At 47.7% G+C, this 17,707-nt stretch overlaps 1 protein-coding gene and 1 long non-coding RNA gene across 2 annotated transcripts in view; both read right to left on the reverse strand.

Moving 5' to 3' along the window:
- Nucleotides 1–17,707, reverse strand: part of Ypel2 (yippee like 2) — a 78,175-nt gene that overhangs the window by 34,387 nt on the left and 26,081 nt on the right. The window lies entirely within an intron of this gene.
- Nucleotides 10,617–15,935, reverse strand: LOC116077506. Its single transcript, XR_004113259.1, has 3 exons — nucleotides 14,219–15,935; nucleotides 12,738–12,798; nucleotides 10,617–11,375 (listed from the first exon to the last, which is right to left on the reverse strand). It is a non-coding gene; the product is annotated as an uncharacterized LOC116077506 (long non-coding RNA).

Genomic DNA, 17,707 nt, shown 5'->3' on the forward strand with positions numbered 1-17,707 from the left:
AGGTCCCTCCTCCATGCCTTTGGCCAATGGGTCTCATTTAGCCTCAAGGTCTTTAAGCACACAGCAAGTGGGGCAGAAGGGTCTGGTTCTAATATCTGCTGTGCCTCCCAGGAGGATCCAGGGCCTCGGTTGCTTCCATCCATTGCTGAAAGGCAGAGTCTGGGATCTACGTTGGGACCTACCCCACACCTGTTGAGCCATGTGACCAGGAGGGTTGAGGCTGGGCCTGAGGACAGTCATGCCCCTGCTCACAGTCATGTCTCCCTCGAGTTTGGTAAAGAGGATGCTGGTGGCTTTGGTATGTAGGAAGCCTTGGGCCAGCTCTCACTGGCCGCCCATCCCTGGGTAAGCCACTTCGGAGCCTCGGGCACCCATATGCAGAAGGGTTTTGAAAACAGTGCCCTCTCCATGATTTACTAGACTAGGAGGATGTTGTGATAACTAAGTGCATGTGTGTATACAGCAGGCACGCAGCCTGTCTCACAGTGCTCCCTTAATAAATGTTCCCCTTCATACAATAGATAGCTTTTAGGCCTCCCAGCCTCCCTTCCAAATCACCACTGAGCTCAGACCCCACAGGCTCCTTCCTCACAGTCCTTGGGCCTCAGATAGACTGCTGCTTCCCAGCCTGAGGCAATGGGTAAATCCCCATGTAAATACAACCAGCCAGTGAGTAGACAGATGCTGCCCCCTACCCCCACACCTCCCCTATCCCCACAGAGAGAAATAAGGACTGGCAAACGGTCTGTCTTCAGCTCCACAGAATAGAAGACGCCCCAAATCACACACCCTGTCCCATAGGACAAAGGCTGGCAAGTCACCCTCACAAGGCCTGCTTAGGAAAGTGACCTTTTCTGAACTGGCCACTGGGGGTGGTGGAATAATGTAATGGCAGCCAACCACTGGGGCCTTTGCAATTCTAATATAAAACCAAAAACTTCTAAGAGAGTATTCATGTTGGAGCTCAAAGCCATGAGGCCTTTGGAAATAATTCAGAGTTGCAAATATCTAAAGATGTTATCTATGCTCGAAGTATAAATCCCAATATTTATATTGCATAATAAATATTTAAAATATATCAAACAATATAAAAATCAAAATATCTGCTGACTCATATTTCAGTCTGCACTACTCCTGAAATCCATGGGGCACTTACTAGTAAAATATCCCTAGAGTCCAATGGATAACTGTGAAGTGTGTGGTTAAAACCAATGGACTCCTGAAGAATAATAAACCCATAGCACCGTCCAAGGCTAAAGCCACATGCTCTACAGAAACACAAAACGAAACAAAAATAGCAAACAGACAAACAAAAAACCCCATGCTTTCTACATATTTTTAGCAATCACTGCAGTGAAATTGGAGAGTTAATAATGCATGAGATTGAAGTGGTTCACTGTAAGGATGGGGGGAAGTGACGGGGGGCAGGGCAGGATGGCTCCGTGGGTTAAGGCACTTGCTAAGTCTGATGACAAGTCCACTCCCCAGGTCACATGGTAGAGAGAACCACACAATTTCCTCATCATACTGCTCAGAGGACTGTGCTCAGATCACGTACCGTATCAGCATGAGCCATGATTGTTACGTTCAGCCTTCCCCCAACCCCTTGACCACTTAGTTTTTCTCAAGATTTTACTACCCCTGCCCACCAACTTTACAGATGCAGAAAACACAAAGTGGTTAAGAAATAAGTAAAACCTGGAGAATTAAGCCAGAGTAACAAGGGTATTGTATAAGTGACATCCTAATGAAGGGACTTGGTCTTAAACGAATGTACTACCAGGCTCTCGAGTTACAGGCTACAGTGCGGGTTATAGTTTAAGTAAAGCCCAGACAGAGCCTTCAGGAACCTCCCGGCTTCCCACAGCTTGTGTAGGTCAAGGTCAGGATGGAAGCCTATGGCTTCTGACTTCAAGTCCCAAGATTTCCCTAGCAGGTGTCCACTGGGAAAAGCTGTCTCTTTAATGAAGAGGGATGGGTCAATCCTTCAGAACTGGTGAAATCTCACAGGCTAGTCAAATGCCTCTGCTCTGATGCCATATTTACTTAACGGTACAAATTTAATTATCTCGCTCTAGTGCGTTTACCTTCAAGGAAGCTAGCACAGAGTTCAAGCCTTCGGGATTAAGCACATCACTGTGAATTAATGAATTTGAATTCTGACTTACCAGTCAGCTTCCTATGACTTTTGTTACAGTGAACCAGTTCAGAGTTGGTTCGCTCTAAGTAAACAAAAGAGAAAACAAAAACTTGATTTATGGGCCTACTGTGTTTAAGGCTAACTGAGGACCACCCAGGGAATGCTCTGAGCCCCAGACTAAAAACAGCTTTTCCAGCTCAGTACTGGATGATTATTGCACAACACTTGAAATAAATAATTCAAAGCTAAGAAGTTAGCTTCTAGCTTTTTAGGCTCCTTAAAAAATCCTTTCCTTGGCAAAGGAGGATTAGAAGACTGTTTGGGACCTGTACGGTAAATGCTCCAGTGATCTCAGTCCCTTGAAAGCCCATGTAGTGTCCTGGAAGCCCTCCAAACACACAGGGCTTTATCTTGTTTATTTCATAGACCCACGTGGGTCTTGCCTGAATTGCAACCAAATCCCAACACTTTTTAGAGCAAACCTACTGCCTTCTGAGTCAACCCATGTTACGGCCGATTGATCCCACACTGCCAAATTCCTCAAATGAGCTGAGTGAGCCCTTTCTCTCAGAGCTGCTGGAGTTTCCCAGCCTCGGAACCTTTGCTGATTTAATTCTTGGGCTTGTCTATAGTGGAAGTTCTTGGCTGCATCAATCACCTATGGTCTAAACACTCAACAGTTTAGCAAGCACATACTTTTAATACCAGAACCCGAATAGCAGAAGCAGATGGATCTGAGTTCTAGGCTAGCCGGGTCTAGTTCTAGGCTAGCACTAATTCCAGGCCATCCACAACCAGATAATAAAACCCAATCTCAAAATGTGTCTGTGTGTATCTGTCTCTCTGTGTGTATGCCTGTGTGTATGTCTGTGTGTATGTCTGTGTGTGTCTATGTTGGGGGGAAGTACAGAAGACCTGGTGACAGAACTAACTAGGTTTGTGTAAGCACCCTGTGATATCTGTACAAGGCTGAAATCTTCTAGGGACAAATTTCTCAGAACATTCTGCTAACACATGACTGTGTTTGGGCAAGAAAGACTTAATCCATGGTTCTAGCACTTTGCCATGAGCTTCATGTGCCTCTGGTTCCAGTTCCTCCTCTGTGCACTGGGATGACAATGTCCACTTCCCTTCAGTTATCCACTCTATTTTCTATGCACAACTTTCCATCTTCCTGCCCATGCTGTGTCTGTGCCCCATGTTCAGCCCTAAATGCTCAAAACCTCCTTCTCCTCCTGGAGATGCTAATCAGCACACAAGGCTTTACTCAAAATTGTGCTTCAGGTTGGTTCAAACCAGAGGCTGTTCTTTTTTGCTGTCCAGCTTATACCACTATCAGCATCTTCCCACCTCCAGCTTCTACACTCACATACCCCCCTTTTAGGGACTAGGTTTAGGGAACTTGAATGATACAGTCATGAGGTCAGATACATTACTTAAAAGGTCATGATCGGGCTGGAGAGATGGCTCAGAGGTTAAGAGCACTGACTGCTCTTCCAAAGGTCCCGAGTTCAATTCCCAGCAACCAATGGTGGCTCACAACCATCTGCAATGGGATCTGATACCCTCTCCTGAAAACAGCTACAGTGTACTCATATACATAGAGTAAATAAATAAATCTTTAAAAAAAAAAAAAAGGTCATGAGCAACATTGGGAGGAGAAGCTAAAGCAAAAGGAGTCCCACAGTCCAAGATTAGCTGGGCAGTGCCGTAAACTCCAGGCCAGCCTGAACTCCAGAAAAAAATTCAGGACAGCCAGAGCTATATAGTGAGATCATATCTCAGCATGGAAAAACAGAGGATGTTGGGGAGGGGAGTGTCCCTGTAAGAGTCTCAGTGTGGACTACTGAGACCAGGTAGAGGATCTACGTGCTTGCTAAAGGGCAAAAGCTCCACAAGCAATAAAGACTCCCCAGAAATAGAACATAACTGGATCAGAATAACCAGGTGATCTGCTCCTACCCACGCCAGGAAAAGCTCCACAATCTGCCTCTACAGAAGATGGCTGTCTCTAAGGCTCTGAACACTATATAACCTATGAACCGAAGGGGCTGACAACGTCTCTTACAGGGCTGGAGAGGTTGAGCCCATATTCTCTAAAGATAGCCCCGCCCACTAAGGATTTCTGATTCTAAATGAGATCTTCCCGAATGTTTGTGAACTTCCTCCTTGTGTCTTCTGCTCTCTGGCTGGACTAACTGATGATCCCTTCTCTGTGTAGCCCCGGCTGTCCTGGAACTCACTCAGTAGATCAGGGTGGCCTGGAACTCAGAAATCCACCTGCTGCTGCTTCCCAAGTGCTGGGATTCAAGGTGTGCACCACCACTGCCCAGCTGATGATCCCTTCTGCAGGGCTCTCAATACTCATAAGGAATTTATCATTTAACCTGGTGTTCAACTTCCTTAGCCAACCACAAAAGTATTGGGTTTTCCGAATTATCAGGCACTGGAAGATCATTTCTTCGTCAAAAGACAAAGAACTGGGGCTGTCTAAATGACCAGTGAGGGAGGGAGGGAGGGGCTCAGAACCATCCTGTACGGTCACATGAACGCATCCTAGTGCTCTTTATTTAAAGTTGCAAGACCGGCTGGGTACCATGGAGGATTTCAACTAGTTGTCTGTCCTGAAGGTGCTTATTATAATCTGGCCAAGCAGAAGACAAGCTGAAAATACATAAACAATAAAACATTCTAACACTCTGTGGTCATTAAAGGAGTTTAGAGAAGATGGCTGCCCAGAGAGGGTTGGAGCATGGCCTGTCCACAGGAGAGAGCTTTCTTTGGGAAGAAAAAAAGAATTAAACCTAAGATAAGAAGCCAGCAAGGTCAGAAGCCAGCAACCTACCCTGCTATTGCAATAGAAACAAACAGTGATCCAAACAGGTGTCGAGACAATTAAGATGGTATCTTGCTATGAATGCGGAAGCCCAGGCACCCTAAACTAGGTGATCTCACCTCAGCCACTTGAGGGTACCAGTACAGGTATGAGCCATTTGTGAGCAAAATGAAGACTCCCCCTTTTATTTCCCACAGTTTTATACCAACGGAACATGGCATTAATTTTTTTCACATGTATTCAATTTATTTTGTGAATGTGTGTACACATGGAGGTCAGAGGACAATTTCCAGAAACCAGTTCCCTCCTTCCCACTCTATAGGTGGTGGGGACAAAAATCAGACTTGGTGGCAGGCACCTTTAGCTGCTGGGCCATCTTGTAACCCCTGAGAACTATGAAGGTAGTTACTATCTGCATTTTGTGGGTGAGGAAAGGCCTGGGGCCTGGGTCACTCTTAGACCCCAAAGAGGCTTTGGTCCCTTTTAGCCATCTATCTGTATACTGGTTCTGTACATTGGTATTGTGTATACTTCCAAACACTGGGCTTTCTTATTGCTCCCTTACCCAGCTTCCATTGCTGGTGGGGTTGGACAAGGTGTGTGACATCTAACAGAGGGGGCAGTCAGTCTGAAAGCACGACTTGTTAATTTCTAAACAAGGACCGGCTAGTTGGACCAAGGAGGGCATGCCTCCATATAGACTGCAGCACTTTCATGTTGCTGAGCCAGGACAGTAAGCCCTGGTGTGACAGAGGGCCAGCAAGGGAATCAATTAGCATCATGGAAACACAAGAGCCAATTTCAGAAGGGTCAGCCTTGTACAAGCCCTAGCATTCACTGTCAGCCATCTGCCGGGCAGGAAGTGCTCCTCAGATCTATTTTTAATCATCTTCCCTAGGCTCAGGCTCCTGGGAAAACGCAGAGGCTGGGGTTATTCTGAGACAAACATTTAATTGCCACCTTTCCATACACATTTGAAAACAGTCTCCAGATACTCAGACATAGAGGCCCAGTTCTTGGATTCTGTCACTCTGGCCTGGACCCACAAGGTCCAGGCCATGGGTAAAGAATCAGTCCCCGGGAAAGTCTGACTGGGTTACAATTCTACTAGGTAACTTGGTGATCTTGTCCTAGGAGTACACGGCTATTCTCTAAAGTAGGCCTACTATGTGACCTGTGCAATCTCCTCATTGCTGCCCTTCTTTGGTCTCATTAGAAAGGTACATTAAAACCTGTACAGCCAGGCAGGGCTGGGCACATGGGAAGGGCAGAGGAAGGGAAGAGGTTTCATCTCTTCCCCAAGGGACCCAGGCTCTACTGCAGCAGGCCTGTCTAACATCTGTCCACTGGCTTCTCCCTCCTGTTCCAGCCACTTGAGTGTCTCAGCTCAGTCCGGCCTAAAGAATGGAGTGAATCCGGCATGACTAGGGCAGATTTTACAGAGACGGAGACTGGTTCAGGAAACCCCTGGGTTCGAGAACCATACCTCAGAGTTGCCTTGTCTCTCGACTCCAGTTTCCACCCTGAGGTAAAGCTTTAGCACATACACAAGTGGGCCCCTGCCAAGCCAGGTTCCATCTGCCAGCAGAGGCCTGGGGCTAGGCTGTGAGTCACTACCACTCTGCCCAACTAAACATTGTGGGCTTCAGGGCACTGTGCCCACTGACAACGAGGTCTATGGGGGGTGTTGGGAGGGGTAGCCACTTCTCCACCCTCTCTCTTCCCTCCTCTCAGGAGCTTATCAGTGAGCAGCAAGTAGGAAAGGTAAGCTGAGAAAGAGCTTTTGGCCAGCTGCAGGACCTCAGCCTGAGGTGTGAAACAGGAGACAGCATTGGGGAAACAGCAGCACTGGCTGGACCAGAGCTCTGGAGAGGAAGGCAATGAATAGGCAGGCCTGTGCCTTACGGAAACAGACGCCCTTGGCTGGGTGCTGGAATCCTAACCCCTCAGTGATGGGGGAACTCTGCTCCAGTGAGCTGAAGTATACATGTGGGGGCTGGGAGGGGGGCACAATCCAAAGGTCACTCCCCTGACCTAATTGGACCACAGTTAATTAGGGCTCCCAAGCCCTGCTGACTCTTCTCGTCTGGTTTCTGGAAAGAAGGGAGTTAATCAGCAAACAATTTAAGAAGGGTAACTGTCTACTCCTGGAGAGGATCGTGGGTTCCCTCTCTAGCCTATCCTGTGCCGTGGATCTGAGCCAAAAAAAACCAAACTGAAAACAAAGAAACAAAAAATCCTATTTAAAAAGGGGGAGTTGGGCCAGGTGGTCTTTAATCCCAGCACTCGGGAGGCAGAGGCAGACAGATTTCTAAGGTTGAAGGCAGCCTGGTCTAACAGAGTGAGCTCCATGACAGCCAGGGCTATACAGAGAAACCCTGTCTCAAAAAGCCAAAAAAAGGTGGGGGGGAGGTGGGGGTAAAGGGGGGGGTAGTAAGATGGTGTTTGCTGTAAATCTGATCACCTGAGCTCCAGGATGCACATGGTAGAAGAAAACCAAGGATACAAACTGTCCTCTGACATCCACACACAGACTGCAGCAGGCACACCCAAATATATACTTTACCCTTCACGCACACACACACAGAGGAAAAAATAAATGGCCTAAGATAAATAAACAGAGCCAGGCCTGCTGGTCCACACCTGTAATCCCAGCACTCTGGAGGTAGAGGCAGGATGAGGTCAGTGCCTGTCGAGGCTATATAGTAAGACCTTGTCTCTACAAAGCTATACATGGGCTAAGGAGATGGTGATTCAGTGATAACTGAATTCACAGAAAATTTGGGCATGGCAGCAGCATCCACCTGTAACCCTAGGGATGGTGAGTGGCAGGAAGTGTATGTGGGTAGGAGGAAAAGAAAAGACATGGCCGAGATCAGGCCAATTCAGGGGACTCGCAGCTGGCCAGCCTTTCCAAATTACTAAGTTATAGATTTCTGTCTACATATTCTTGCACAGACAAACTCACTGCATGCACATACACGAATGATGTAAATTTTTACAGTAGTAGAAGCAAGCTTCCAAGTATGGGGCTACAACGGACAGCTTTTAATCATTCAGGCAGCCTTAACAGAAGTTAGCGACATTGGGCCCAGGCCAGGCCCTGAGAGCCTCCAGGCCACACGGGGAGCCTTTCTTTATAAAAGGTCTGCCATGGCCTGTGGTTGGCAAATGATTTACCTGACTGCTGTTTAGCTGACGGCACTGTCAGGGGGGTGATGGAGCCTGATTATTAATAATTATAAACAGCCATAGCACATTGTCAATGCCTTATCAACTGCTATGGTGATCAGCAATGTTAGTCAACTCAAAGCCCTAGGCAAACAGTTTACAGAAGCTGAGGGAAGGCGGGTTTTCCGGAAACAGGCCACGCTATAATATTCCTGTCCGTTTCTAGTATTCTGTATTGTTGCCCTCCCTCAAAGCATTTGGTGGTCCCCTACGGCACACAAAACTGAGGGTAAACTCCTTACACTCTGTGACCCACATCTGCAGACCTCTCTGCTTCTGAAACAGGCTCTGCTCATCTGCCTTGCCTGTGGTTCTCCAGGCTTGACTGAGAATGACTGAGAATGTCTTATGCACACAGCTACAGAGTTCACATCTATGCAGTATACAGAACAATCTGTGTGTGTTTCAGTCCATTTTATGACTTAGCTGTTTGTCTCTTGCACTGGAACATAAGCTGTCTATCAGCATTACTTATATTCTGACAAACTCAACAGCCCCAGGACTGCATCCAGCAGTGTTCACGGCCTGCTTACTGGTCAGGGAGGTTCAGAGACTTGCCCAAGGTAACACTGGACAAGCCAGCCCTCAAGCAGAAGTGACTTGACCTTTCAATTCAGGATTTTGAAAATGGCACCACTGACTTTTGACCCAATGGGGCCACACAGTGTTTTCCAGTTAGAATGAGGAGCCTTTTTAAGCTGGCTTGGTCAGCATCTTAACCCTATGGTGGGGAAAAATAGTCTAGCCAGCGGAATTGAATTTCCCATGCGGTTGCCTCAATTCCCAATACTATCCATGTCATGTCAACTGAAGATTCCTGTTGAAACCCTGGGCAGCCACTTCCCCCAACAATCAGTTCATAATGGTTATCTCAAACATCTACTCCCCGGCATTAGCAAGGCCTGGAAGCCCAGGGCCACTCATGTTTGTAAATGATGTTTTTGCAGAGCTCTGGCAATGTTTGTTGATGTTTTCTCCAGTACCACAGAGGTCGGCCATTAAGACAATGGGGCTCAGCAAAGCCCAATATGTACTATCTGGTCTTCACAGAGGTCTTTACAAAGGTCTTATAGACCCTTGGCTTCAACCCAAAGAGAGAATCAAGACTCCAGAAAGCCCATCCCTCCCAGAGACAGGCTCCCCACCTCCCCTTTCTCTGCAAGCTCAGTTTTTTTTGAATGAAGTCATTTCTTTTTTTAGCACTGCTTACAAGCCTGGGATCCACACTAGCCAGTTTAAGAGACATACAGGAGCCTGAATACCTAGCACATGATCTGGCACCTAATGGTGCTCAATAAATGTTTACTGAATAAACCAAGGCTTGGGAAGTCAGCCAGTCTAGCCCTGAACCAAAGTCCATCCCCCTGTCAGTTTCAAGGTGACCAATCACACAGGTGGCTGGCAGCAGCCTGGTGACCTAGATGTGCCAGGGCTTATCTTATCGGCTTTCCTTCTTCCTCATGTACTTACCCAGCACCCTGCCCCCACAGTGCCCAGGGCGGAATGGCCTGTTGTTTTCACAGAGAGGCAGACAGGCAGGGAGGAGCTTTCCTCCCCCACAGATAGACTTTGCGTTTCTTCTTTCTCCTGGTAAGGGGAGGATGAAGAAATATGATTTGCTTTCTCCCCTCAGGTTTCCTGGGTGAAATCTGTCTGGGTACCCTACCTTTCCTGTCATTTGGAATTTTCAGCATGTAAGATGAACAGGGAGCCTCGAGGTGGGTTTGGGAGAGTTTTAGAAGGTCCTGAGTTATGAGCATGGCAGTTGCTAGCTCACAGGGAGAGACCTAGCCCTGAGAACAGACAGCCTCCCCAAACACGAGCAAAAAGCAGGCAGTTGTGCTAGGCTGAACTAACACAGGCTGGCACTGCAGGATGGCGGGGGGGGGGGGGGGGGGGGGGGGGGGGGGGGGGGGGGGGAGCTGTAGGCACTGGGGCATCTCATGGAAGACAATCTGAACAGTATGGAGGTGATGGCTTCTCACTATCACAGACAACCTTGGGCACCTGGCTCTGGGTGAGGGCTCCCATTTTGGTTGCTACCCACTAAGTAGCCAAAGGGTCCTGAGGACCAGCTCAGGGAGACCAAGACTCTGTTTGCCAAGGCATCCCTAAAGTCTAAGAGCTTAAGGCATGGGGCTTGCAGCAGCAGGTCCCCTGCTGGCCTCTTTTTTCACATCCATGGATGTTTCTCTATCCATCTGTTGGGAAACCAATGCTAAAAAAAGAAAAAAGAAAAATGTTCTTTATGGGGCCAGCCCAAACATGGCTCCTGGCTCCTCAAAGACAGGGCCAATTTTCTACTGATGGTTATAAGCTGCCCCCAAAAGACCCAACAAAGGGACAGGGAGACCAACACCACCTGCTATGCCCTCCAACATTACTGCAGTCTAAAGAGGGTGTTTGTGGACCAGTGGATGCTGCTGCTGTTTTTAGCAGCAGCTGGTGGCACTATCTCCTCTCCCCTCCCCTCCTCTGACTCAGTGCCCAAACACCAGCCATAGGCCATCGAGGGGAAAGAGCAGCAGAGTTTGGCTGCTCTGACCTCTAAGGGTCAAACCCTTCCCTTCAGGAGTTAGGCAGAATTTTGGGAACAAAGACCAGTTTTTGTTTTGCTTTTGTTTTGTTCTTACGATAAAGAAAATGTCTCCTTTCCAAAGAACCCCGACCCCCATGTCCACCCCAAGCCTCACAGAATGAGGCAAACTGACAAGCCATTCCCAGTCAGGGATGCGAAGCCAGCGTGGAAACCAGAGGCCAGAGCAGCAGCTGTCACAGTGGACGGACGTCTCTATTACTGGCTGAAATGTGGGTCAAAGGCAAGACAAAAAGAATGAACCAAACCCACAGATTAAATGGGAAGGTGGAAGCCCTCCGCTGAGAGGCAAGGTCCAAGGAGCTGGTGTTTAGTGACATTCGAATTGTAAAGACACTCCATGACTGCAAAGGTACCCATTACTGAGGACAACTGGTGGCTGCCATGCAAGGGCTAAGACTCCCGGAAGAAGGGGGACACGAAGGGCCGGCCCCTGGTGATATCTGAATGTCCCATCACCTCTGGTTTTACTCAGCAGATCTTGATGGAACAGCAGAAGCCACTGCCACGACCACGCCTGCACTCTGTATCACGCTGTAGGCACTACTTTCCAGTTATATTGTTTAATTTCCCTTAAAAAGATATATCAAACAGAGTGAGTTCCAGGACAGCCAGGGCTACAGAGAAACCCTGTCTCGAAAAACAAAAAAACAAAACAACAACAACAACAAAAAGATATATCAAACCACATATTTCGTGCTATATTACTCTCACTTGGTCGCTTAGGTTGCCCAGCTACCAGGTGAATGGCGGAGATTGGAACGCTGGCTGCCTGTTTGTACAAAACTGTAGCCTCTCCTGCAACGTCTCGTGTTCAGAAGGTGGGGGGGGGGTGGAAGAAACCTTGCCAGTCTAGCATCCTGCACTCAGATGCATGTAGAAGAGCGAGCCAGAGTGGAGCAGTCATGGAGGACCACGGGCTTGACATCTTCCCTCCTCTGGCTGCAGGAGCTGGACCCAGTGCTTACAAGCACCTGTTCTGTGCAAGGCAGTGAATGAGACAGCAAAGAATGAAACCAAAAGGCCTCTCTCTCTCTCTCTCTCTCTCTCTCTCTCTCTCTCTCTCTCTCTCTCTCTCTCTCTCTCTCTCTCTCTCTCTCTCTCTCTCTCTCTCTCTGGACCTTGGTTTCCTAATCCATAAAAGAAGAGCGCTCAGGTTCAAAGGCATTCAGCTCTAAAGTTCCGAACTTGTTTCATTAGGAAACAAGGCAGTTACACGTGAAATGCCCATATATCTGCTGGGGTGTGGATCCGTTATCCCAGAGTCTGAGACAGGAGGATCCAGCCTGGCCCAGGCTACACCAGGAGACCTGAGGTGGGTTGGGGGTGGGGCTTAAAAAACCAGGCAGTTCTGTAAGGACTCAAAGCAGGGAGGGACTCTTACAGGCCAGGCAGAATTCCAATCAAACAGCCTCAGCTAGTCTTCAAGAATGGGTAGAGATTTCAAGTAGTAGGATGGCGCCTGCCTGGCATGGGTGGGGTCCTGGGTTCCATGCCAAGGTCCACCCCACCCCTCCAGTGTATGGAAATTAAGTGGAGGAGCAAGGATGATTCCCCGGTATGGGCTATGTCCGGAACAGAGGGTGGTATCTGCCGCCCGCTGAATAACTTCTAAATAACCATAGGTCAGCAAAGGCCCAAAGGAGCAGCCCAGGCCACACAGGCAGTGCTGGAAAGAACTGGGCGGGTCCAGATTTGGCTCCTTTGTGACCCTGGCCTCAGGCATGCCACGTAATGCCTACCTAGAAGGATTATTGTAAAGTAGGGGAAGGAGAAACATCTGGAACAGTCTGACAGGCAGCACACAGCCAACAGCAGTGATGTAAATTTCTTAAGTCCTCTTTTTTTTTTTTTTTAATGATAACCCAAACCAGTCTCATTAGTAACACCCTTCTGCCGCCCTCCCCAGTGAGCCTCGCACTCCCATATCTCACCTACTAAGATCACTGGCCCTCATTGCAAGGCATGCTGGCTTCATCTCCTCATCCCCAGACCCTAGAACAAGTGTTAAAAGAAGTATTATTCAGGTTGGGTCTAGGATTCTACCCCTAAAATCCTAGTGCCAGGCAAGCCTAAGACAGAGGATCTCAGGTCAACACCGACAATCTGTCAAGACTGTCTTTAAAGGGGTCAGGGGGAGAGGGATTGAACAAAAGAAAAATATTGAACAAACTGTACAAGAACTGTACAAGGTCCTCCAAACTGGTCAGGTCCTCCAAACCAACAGTGGGACAGCCTTATCATTCCGGAGGCCACACGAAGAGCCTAGGCTAGAACAAAATGACGGGAGCGATGGGGCAGACTTACAGCCCCAAACATGAACACTCATGAGAAAGTTTCTTGTTGGGAGGAGTGATGGTGCCAACCTGTAACATCATCTACATGATAGAGTTCTAGGCCAGCATGGACTGCAGAGCAAAACCTTGTCTCAGAATACCTAACAGTGTAAGCGTATGTGTATGTATATGTCTGTCCCCTGTGGCTTGTGAATGGAAATATAAGCTTATGAAGAGCTGTAAAACTTAATCTTAGGGGCATAGCCATATAAAACCCAATCTTTGGGTACATTCTGAAATCTTGGGGCACAGTCTGGTACACGTTTGTCAGTCTCAGAACAGGCTTGCAGCACTTGCCTCATTTGGTCAAGTTGACATTTCTCTCTGGTATTTAAAGGAACCACACAGAAAGGATCCCATTTGAGCACCTTTGTGTTCCAGTTCCCTGCAGTCTGCAGCAAGACACAGACTATCGGTCTTGGTCCCCAGATCGCCCTTGACAGACAGTGAGTAACACAGGTGCCAGGTCATTCACTTTCCCAGGGAGCAACTATGAGGCCAGCTTGACTCTCATCTAAAGAGTGAACTGACTCCCCCTGTTCATGCCTGAAAGTGACGGGCCATTGTTTCAGCCACTGTATGCATCTATGCATGCCAAGCAGCGGCCCACAGTGGAGTCCTGAACTGCCATGCAGTTTCTAGAACATTCAGACCACAGCAGTGGAGCAGTGGGCATAATCAAGTTGCCACTTTGGCCCCTCCTCAGTTCGCTCATCTTCCACATTACAGCAACACTCACTGCAAGCTGGCCACAGCAGTACTTAGTGTGTTAAATTAGGATTTTGCTGCTGTGAACAGACATCATGACCAAGGCAACTACTCTTATAAGGACAACATTTAATTGGGTCTGGCTTACAGGTTCAGAGGTTCAGACCATTATCATCAAGGCAGAAACTCAGCAGCATCTAGGAAGGCATGATGCAGGAGAAGCTGAGAGTTCTATATCTTTATCTGAAGGCTGCTAGGAGAATACTGGCTTCCAGGCAGCTAGGACGAGGGTCTTAAAAGTCCACCCCCACAAGGCCACTCCAACAGGACCACACCTTCTAATCGTGCCACTCCCTGGGCCAAGTACATACAAACCATCACGCCCAGTCTTCAGTAGCATCACACTGTCAACAGGATGAAGGTCAACTTCTGGCAAAATGGCTTCAACCTTCTCCTTCAATGCCTTTTCCGTTTATTAACCCCAGAAGAAAGGCTTCTCTCTGCAGGCTTCCTGCTCGGCCTGTGTGCATGCTACCCCTCCCTCCATTTCTACATGCTTCTAAGCACAGTGGGTGAAGGTCTCCTGTCTCAGTTTCCTAAGGGCTGGGACTGCCAGGCATGTACATCCACACTTGGTTCAAGTACAGCCAGAACCACACTCTCCAGGTAGACAGGGGCTCAGCTGATTTCTTTACTTGCTCAGCCAACAGCATCAAATATCCGACTATCTTCTATGCATATATAATAATCACATACATAATTTAAGGGATTCCACAGACCCTAGACTGGGACTCTAGTGAAAACCTTATGCTAGTCTTATTTTACTACTAGATAATCTGCCACCTCGAAGTAACATGACGTCATAATCACCCCATCAAGTAACACACAGACTAATAATGGGACACAGATGTCATCACACTGGTGATGACTGTCTCAGGAGAAACTTAAGATCAAGTGCAAAACTTTCTGAGGGATGAAATCTATTGTCTCCTTGAGGTTCAAAGTTCCCCATGAAATCATGGCAGACAGTAACCTCCTATCTGTGGCACGGCCAGGCACAGAGAGAGAGAGAGAGAGCGCTCTGTGTATATGTGGTATTTGTGCAATGACAGACAGGAGCAAATGGAACTCAGGAGAAAGTACAAGCTGGGTCCCTCCTGTCTGCCATCACAGGATCAGCCTCCTCTGTTGCTCATCTCACCCTGAAGACACCACACGGCACAGCATTTATAGGCTCCAAATAGCGTTTTTTTTTTTTTTACCAAGATGTACTGCAATCCAACCAAGCCATTTGGTTCAAAGAATTTTCTGTTCAGATTTCTTTTCCCCGACACACACGCCTCCCTTCAAGACATTCACGCTGGGGAGCAGGGGGACCTGAGTTTGACCCTCACAATTCATATTTTTAAAAAGTGGATGTGAAGGGGGCAGGGAAAGCTGGGTATGGATAAATAAATAAATAAATAAATAAATAAATAAATAAATAAGACAGGTGTGGTGGTATGCACTCGTAATTCCTGGAACTGGGAGGCACAGGCAGGGAGACCCCTGGGGCTCACTTCCCAGCCAGTCAGCCAGATGGCCAGTCAGCCAAGCCTAATCAGTGAGTTCTAGGCCAGTAAGAGCCAAAGTGGACAACAGCTGAGGAATAACACTGAAGACTGACCTCTGGCCTCCACACGGAAGCATAGGCACATAGAGGTGGACACACCTATAGACAGACAGACATATGGGGAGGGGGATTGGCGGGCAGGGGTCTGGCTTACAGGTTCAGACCCAATTAAACTTTAAAAAGAAAAACACAAAGACTCGGGTCATAAAACTTTCATCAACGTCACACAGCAATGGTTTAACCACCCATCTCTGAGAGACTTTTAATTACTGGGATACAACTGACTGACACTGTGGCACTCAAAAACTTTTATGAGCTAGATATCTATTTGTAGATTTGACTTGAATCCTTTGCTTTCTCCCATTGTCAATAGAAATGCTAATTTTATTTCAGTGTTTTTCTTTAAGTCAAATAGAGCATACATCCATTGGGTTCTTAAAAAAAAAAAAAAAAAAAAAAAAAATTTGCAAGGGGCTAGAGAGGTGGCTCAGCAGTTAAGAGAGGACCAGAATTCTATCTCCAGAACCCACATGGTGGCTCAGGACCATAACTCCAATCACAGGGGATCCAGGGCCCTCCTCAGGCACCAGACACACATGGTATACATACATTCAGACAAACAAATACACATTAACATCAACATAATTTGCAAGCTAGAGACTGACCCTAAAGGTCTAATCGGTGAGGGGTGTGTTATATGGAAGTGTTCCTTATGCATTACTACCTTCTATGGGAGAACACAGCAGAGCTGCTGTAACAGCCCAATGTCTACTCTGCTTTTAGTTTTACCTCAAGAAAAGGAAATGCAGGCATTTTCTATGCTTCTATATTCTTCATGTGATTTTTTCCCCCTTCTTTTTGAAATAGGACTTTGTGTAGCTCAGGTTAACCTCAAACTTGCTTGCTATGTAGCCAAGGGTGACCTCTGAACTTCCTGGCCCTTCTGTCTCCATTTCCCTAATGCTGGAATTACATATGTCTGTGGTTCTGGGGATCTAATTTAGGGCTTTCCTACATGCTAGTTTAAACATTCTAGACACATCCTCTGCTCGGGACCTTCATACTGGTAGAGCAGCGGTTTTCAACCGGTGGGCTGTAACCCTTTGAGGGCTCAATGACCCTTTTATAAGGGTTGCTTTATGACCATCCTATATATCAGATGTTTACACGACGATTCATAACAGTAGCAATGGAAATAACTTTATGGCTGGGGGTCACCATAACACGAGGAACTGTATTAAAGGGTCACAGCATTGGGAAGGCTGAGAACATCTGCTTTAGAGTACTTATTAAGAGCACAAAATGGCCGGGCGGTTGTGGCGCACACCTTTAATCCCAGCACTTGGGAGGCAGAGGCAGGCAGATTTCTGAAGTTCGAGGCTAGCCTGGTCTACAGAGTGAGTTCCAGGACAGCCAGGGTTATACAGAGAGACCTGTCTCGAAAAACCAAACCAAAAAAAAAAAAAAGGCACAAAATGGTGGGCAGAAGAAACTTAGACAGGTCAGCAGGATGGGGCATATCTCCATGCTGCCACATCAGCACCCCACCGTGTCTGTGACCTATAAGCCACTGCACTGGATTGAGAGGTCAAAGGCTTACTGGGAGCCACAGGTGTCAAAACCATGGCTCAAAGGCACAGGTGGGAAACGGGGGCAGGTTAGACCTTTGGCAGCCACAAGATCAATACAGCTGTAGCACATACTGCCCTCCTGACTCTTCTCAAGGCAATGCTACATCTAATCTCTTGGCAGGAAGAAAAGAGTCCAAATGCCACCACAGCCAGCCCGAGGAACCCCACAAGGAACAAAAGACCTGCCGCCTGAGTTCCTAGCCTCAGAAGGATTGCCAGAAGTCAGAAGAAGGCAAGTCAGCTAGCTAGCTCAGGTCCTCACACAGAACATGGCCTAGGCTGAGACAGAGGTCCCTGGTTCAGAGGCAGTGTGAACTAGGGCTGCTTCACTGCCTCACTCTGACCTGTTTCCTGACCAAGACTAGACAGCCTTGCCGTTGCAGAGCACCTCCGTCTCTAGAAAATAATCAGACCCACAGATCTAATCAAACAGTAACGAGTAGGTTGGGTGGTGAGCAAAACAGTTCTTTCCACCTGCCCTGGACACCCACCCAACAGCCTCCCACAATGCCCTTTCCTTCCGATAAGGATCAAGTCTTGGCATGAAGTCACAAATTCCCAAACGCCCTGCTGCTCAGCTGAGGCTTGGCAGGAGGATGGCAAGGGGAGAGGCCTCC

The sequence above is a fragment of the Mastomys coucha genome, unplaced genomic scaffold (genome assembly GCF_008632895.1).
Source record: "Mastomys coucha isolate ucsf_1 unplaced genomic scaffold, UCSF_Mcou_1 pScaffold5, whole genome shotgun sequence".
Taxonomy (NCBI): Eukaryota; Metazoa; Chordata; class Mammalia; order Rodentia; family Muridae; genus Mastomys; species Mastomys coucha.